This window comes from Melampsora larici-populina (genome assembly GCF_000204055.1).
Source record: "Melampsora larici-populina 98AG31 unplaced genomic scaffold MELLAscaffold_20, whole genome shotgun sequence".
Lineage (NCBI taxonomy): Eukaryota > Fungi > Basidiomycota > Pucciniomycetes > Pucciniales > Melampsoraceae > Melampsora > Melampsora laricis-populina.
Genome location: NW_006768784.1, coordinates 513,518 through 520,041, shown reverse-complemented (window position 1 = coordinate 520,041; position 6,524 = coordinate 513,518).

The following is a 6,524-nucleotide window of genomic DNA, read 5'->3' as shown; positions in this document are numbered from 1 at the left end:
TTGGCCAAAGTTTAGTCAAGTCTTTTGTCAAGTTATCTTCTCTGGCAGATTCTGTCATGGCTGTGTGAGCTGTGCTTTCTCTCATAAATGATCTATCTCGAGGTGGAAGTGTGTCTTCTCTTACTTCTGCTCTTTCACGCATCATTGGGCTCTGAAAATTCCTATGTACTGGTGTAGGTTCTACATAGCTCACTTTCCTTTCCCGTGGTTCTGTTGTGGCTAGTCTGAATCTGGCATCTCCTCTAAGTGATGGATCCACTCGTGGATTTTCCTCAAAAGGTGAATTGGAATGTCTATGGAGTACATTTGGATTTGGTTGGCTCATTGATCTAGGAGTATTATTGTCGTTACTTCCTATGTCAGGTTTGAGTTCCTGAATAATTGACAACCTTGCTTCGTTGGCGTTGTTATCCATTTGTGTCAGTTGTTGCTGTATTTCAACGTTTTTCTCCAATATTTTATTATTCAATATTACTTGTTGCCTCAACATTTGATCTGAAAAAGATTTAATTTGTATTTCTTGTTGTTTCAATAATTCTTTTTCTAATTGTTTATGATTGTCTTTTATATTTTCCTGCAATGCGTGGTAGGATTTCAGCATACTACTCTCAAATTGTTGTTGTTGCTCATTTAAATTTTCACGGATTTTTGTTATGTTTGTGTCTTCTTTTATTTCACCAATTGTTGAGCTAACTTGGCTTTCATGCCTCCCAAGTAGTTCTTCAATTTTATTATACGGATCTTTAATTGGTAATTTTATTTGTTTATCCATTTTGGCGTCTAAATTTTTCAATGCAATTTTCATTTCTGCCAAATCACTTACTACAGTGTCACTTGTTTCTCTGATACTTACTTTATCCTGACTTCTTTCTGGTGATAATTTATTGATTGTCTCGTGGTAATTCTTATCATAACTTTTGAGTTTGGATGTCAGTCTTTTCTCATTTTCTGATATACGTGTAGCAATTTGATTGGCTAAATTCGTCATCTGTTTTATCATATTTTGTTCAGAAGGTTTAAGTGTTGGTTCTTCAAATATTTTGTTCAATGTACCTCTAATTTGTAATACTAGAGCTTGAGTTTTGTTTAGACTATACAGTGGTGTAACATTCTCAGTTTGTATTTCTGTTTCTCCTTGTTTAGCATTGTCACTTGTATTTGATGTTGATGCACTAGTTTCTTTATTGTCACTAGAAGGTGCTTGTTCCTTTCCTTTACCTTTGTTTTTAAATTGAGTTTCACTTTGAATTCTTTCTTTTTGCTCTTTAGATTCATTAAATTGTTCTTTTAGTTCTGATAACTTACTCACAAAGTCATTATAATGCTTTTCATAATGATCTTGGTTATTTACTTGGTCAAGTCACTTTTTGATTTCTATAATTTGCTCTCTCAACTCAGTAAATTTACTCATTGTATCATCATAGGATGATTTATGTAATTGGCAGTTTACCTGGAACTCTCTCACTCTTAGTTGCTCACTATGCTCACATTGATTTCTTAACAAGGTCAAATTGGGATTTAATTGCTCAACACACTCATAAATGGCATAAGTTTTTTGTCTGACAAGATCTTCTAAATCTAAATACGAGTTTGAAACAGAAATTGAGGAAGAGGGATTGGAAACTAAATTCAACTGGTTGAACAGTCCTTGATCGTTTATTTGGTCTAGCTCGTCTTCTTCCATCTTTAAGGAATCAATGGAAGGTGACAAATAGTTGGAGGGATTGCTAACTAAAGGTGGCCCAGTGAATGGTGTCTCAGTAAACAGTACTGAGGGGTGATGATGAAAAGAAGAACTAGGAGGAGGGAGGATACTTACTGTTCTCTCTCCTTCCCCTTCCCTTTTGAGTCTGGGTCCCAATTGTCTTTCTTCATCTTCTTGACCACCAAGATCATGTCGAGAAGGTTCAACGCGTTCTCTGCCATCTCCTCGATGTCCTCGTCGTGAGCTCTCTTGCGACGTTGGCTCGATGGTCCTGGTCTCGGGGAATCGAACTGCTCCATGGTTCGAGGATTCAAGTGGTACGGGTTGTACCCCGCCACTTCCTCCACTCTTGACCGGTGACAACGGCCTCCCAGGAACTCTTTGAGTTCCCTGTGGGCTTCCTTGGCTGCTCCTAGGATTTGTCGAAAATTGGACTTGTTGTTGGCGACTCGTGCTTCGTCTAGGTTCCTCTTGAGGTTGATGATTGCCTGACGGAGTCGGGCTTCCTCGGCGTCTTGAGTCTGCTGGTACGACTGTTGTGGTGGAGGAGGCGGAGGCATGGGCTGATTGCTCGAGCCCTGCACTGGTCGTTGGGGTTGATAAGCTGGCGAAGGGTGTGGTGGATAATTCGGCTGAGGATTGTAGACGGCTGGGGGGGCTGGGGGGTACTGCGCTACCGGGGCTGGGAAGTTTGGCGGGTAGTGGGGTTGGTAATAGTACCCTGCTTGTTGTTGCTGGGTCTATAGTTGATAATGAAAGAATTTTTTTATTAATTTCTTTTTCTTTTGCAAAACTTTCAACTAGCTGTGGATTGGGCTTACCTGAGGCGGGTAGTGGTTCATATAATTCCCCTGTTGGTGTCCTCCTTGTGGTTCGTGATCTAGGTTCGACTGATCTCTTCGATTTTGTTGATCCTCGTGCGCTGGTCGAGCTTGCTCGGCTAGACATGTTATAATCGAATCGTTTCAATCCAAAGAAAAACAGAAAAATTCAAAGGTGGTTTTCAAAATTGAAATGAAGGAGGAAGTAAAATAAAATGAGAATGTAAGTTTCTTTTGTGTCGATTGTCAACAAGAAAATTAGAGAATAGACTTACGATGAGCTGGTTGTCCTTGTTCTAAATGAGAATAAAAAATAAATTGGGAAAATTTTGTAGCAATACGATGGTTTTCAGTTATTATACACTAGGTACTAAAATTTTAAATATCTGAAACAAATTTATCGCTTACGTTGTTGATGGTATCCTTGGGCTGGACGGCCTTGTTGATGATACTCGTGGGCTTGATCGTTAACTTGTTCTGATAAGACAGTTGTTTGATTAAGGCGGAGGAAAAAAAAGTTTTGTAAAAAAAAATATAATAATAGTAAGTGAGGTGATCTTTCAATTGGTGAAGTCACAATAACAGCTAGATTATGGTTGTAACTCACGCTGGGCCTGGGGTCCTTGTCCTTGATTGTGGGCTGGAGCTCCAGGACTTTGGTGATTAGCGAGTAGGTTTGCTGGTGGAGATCCTTCAACCCGGACTTGTTCTCTAGCGGTACCGTCAGAACCTGGAGAGTCTATATCGACTACTAACGGATTGGCGGCAGGTGTGGTTGTGGTCGAGTCGACGACTATCGGTTCGTGCGACGTGTTCCCGTAGGCGTCTTCGAACTCTAAGACAGAACTGTCGTAGTTCTGTTGATCTGGTAACGCTGGGGTAGACTGGTGAGGACGATCGGTTTCACCTAGTTGTTGCTGAGGAGTGCCGTGATTGGCGAGGTCGAGAGAATTGAACAAGTGTGGGAAGGACACTAAAAAAAAGGAATTAAAAAAAAAATTAGATAAAATTCAAAGCAATGATTTGATGATCAAAGAAAGAAGAATACGATGTTAGTATTCAAGGTGATTGGGATACTGGATCAGGATAAGAGAGAGAAAAAATATATAATGTGTTTACTTTTAATTTTAATGATAACTTTGATAAAGTTGAAAAGGTTTTGGAAGTGTGATGACTTAATGTGAATGAAATAACAGTTTGTTTTGGTCAAAACAGATTGTTCTGGATAACAATTTGACTCTCGATCGATGATCTTCTTATACGAAGTAAGGATCTGGTCGGGTTCGTGTCCGATACGGTTTTCAAGAACAAACACTACGTAGATGGCTTGCGTAAGTACTACTTCAAAGATATTACAATTATTAGTTGTTAGATTACTTACTTTTCTTAATATATATTTCACTCGCAGTGTGGATTAGCTTGATCACCGATTTGTTTGCAGTTCTAAGGTGGAGTAGAACGCTCTTGATCTGGTGGAAGAGTCAGATGGAAAACAAGCGGTCAGTGTGGTTCTTTTGGAATCAATTGATTGGAATGTTATTAAAGAAAAGATTTGTGGCTTGACTCTTTCGAACAAAGTACTAACCCTTTTTCCTTTGAAGGCTGTTTGTTGTTTGGTCCAATCGACGAAATCCGGAGTTCTTGATTTTGATTCACTTTCCCCGTCGATTTTGATTATTGATTCAATTTTCTTCGCCTTCTTCAGTTTGTTATCCTGAAAAATCAATCGCTGGTTTCTTTTGATTTGTCTTGATAGTTTGAGTGATTCTCGATTGTCTATATCTATTTGTATTGAGTGTTTCTGGATTTTCCAAATCTGAACTTGTGTATGTGTAATCAATACTCGACTCTTCGGGTTTTGTAATATTACTTTACTCCGGTCCTTTTCAATCTTTGAGGGATACTTGAAAAATGACTTTTCAGCGTATCACTCAAAAAAACAAAACAATGATAACAAAGTAAAATAAACAGAATTGCGAATGAGTTTAAAAATTTCAAGGGGTTGGTAAAAGATCAACAACTTCTCAATTTCAAGTTTTTTTTTTCTTGTGGTATGGATTTTAGCTAGGTGATGGTGATTAATCACAATGCACAATCTTTATTGATGATCTATTTAAGAGGTGATGTGTAGTTTTTTTTTGTGTGATTCTTAATGAGAATCTGGTTTGTGTAGTGTAATACTTGAAGTGTTCTAACACTTGAATCCAAGTTATTATTGATTTATGTTTTGAGTTGTCTAGTTCTATGATGTCTCACACTTTTTGTTAAAAGGTTGAGGTTTTTGGGTTTCAACACGATGAGGCCCCCAAATGTGAGGGTTGAGTGTTCAGAAGAGTACTCAAGGCTCACTAATTTGGGCTAATAGGGCTTTATGGTTGCAATTGATTAGATTATATTTCAAATATAAGGTAACTACAACTAGAAATATAGGAAGAGAGAGAAGAAAAAGGAAAAGGGATGGTCTGTTTGGATAAATCCAGACAGACTACAGTTAAGAGACTCCTGAAGAGGAGGTTTGTAATTATAATATATAAATGTTATAATTAATGAAGGATGGATCCCACAGTCCTTCCTTTAATCTTTTAAGTAACAGATTAAAGAGTGAAATAAGGTCACTACACTGGTTGTTCTTAAAGTCACCAACTTATGGTTGTTCTTAAGGTCACCAGCCTGAAAGTACTTGTATGTAGGTCACTAGCCTTGGGTTGTTGGAAGGTCACCAACCTAAAATAGTTCCTACTTGGGGGAAGTAGAGGATCCAGAAGGAGTGAAGGTATTACTTACTTTTAATCAAGGAACAGATTAAAGTAATGAAGATATCACTAGTCTTATATTTATAAGACTCTTGATGTTACTTCAGTAGAACTTTAATGGTTCTTAAAAGTGTGTGTAATAAAAAATGCTTGGGGGTCTTCCTCTGAAGGCTGAGAGAGGAGGGATTTATATACTCTCCTCTCTAAACCTAACTGTAGTGATATTTGTTATTATCACTACATTGGTTCAGGGTTAGTCATTAACATATAGTGATGATTGTTACTAGTGATGCTTAGTTACATATACATGTTATGTGTGATATGTAATATAAGCATTTAACTCTTGACACTGAGTTATGAGGTGTAAATGGTGATTTATTACATATTACATGTTGTTTTACAGGTTCATATATATGTAATAAAGGTTTTGATACATTGTATTACATGTTACATACAGTTTATATTCAGTATGTAGTATGTAATTGATTTTATACAAAGGGTTTTTACTGTTACAGGTTAGTTTTGGGTACATGTATATGTACTCAGGGCTGACAATGATACACGTTTAAGAGGACAGAGATCATTCTGAGTAGCAAAGGTCACTTGTTGAGATTGGGAATTGGGTACTTGAACTGGACCAGAAGATCTTGAACCTGCTGGTATAGATGATGGTATAGGTGTTTGTTTTTGAGGCAAATCATTGTGAGGACGGAGATCATTCTGAATAGCAAAGGCCACTTGTTGAGATCGAGAGTTTGGTACTTGAAGTGGACCAGAAGAATTTGAAACTGCCGGAAAGGATGATGGTATAGGTGTTTGTGTTTGAGACAAATCGTTGTGCACACTTGCACCAAGTGGAGTATTTGCAGCCTTTTGAATTTTTTTTTTAAGATGTTCTTCTTTTCTGTGAGCAACGTCCAACCTATTTTTTGAAATGAACAAAAGGTGTTTTTGATTTTCGGCCTTGTAGGCTTCTGACCTTCCAAAATTTTTGATAGTATTAATGATACAGTCAAAAAGGCCTTCACATCCCTCACTGCCTAGTATTTCACGTAATGAAGAAGTTTTTCCAATGATATCCGAGTTTTTAGCAATCAGCCAACAGTGTTGATCAGATAGCATAGATAGTCTGTCAATGAAGTGGTTCTCCCTAGGAAAAAGACGCTTGTATAAAGAATTAAAATTTAATCGTAGCAAAGCGACAAGGTCCTGCAGCGCTGGCAGATCCCGTGCTTTGTCTTTGGG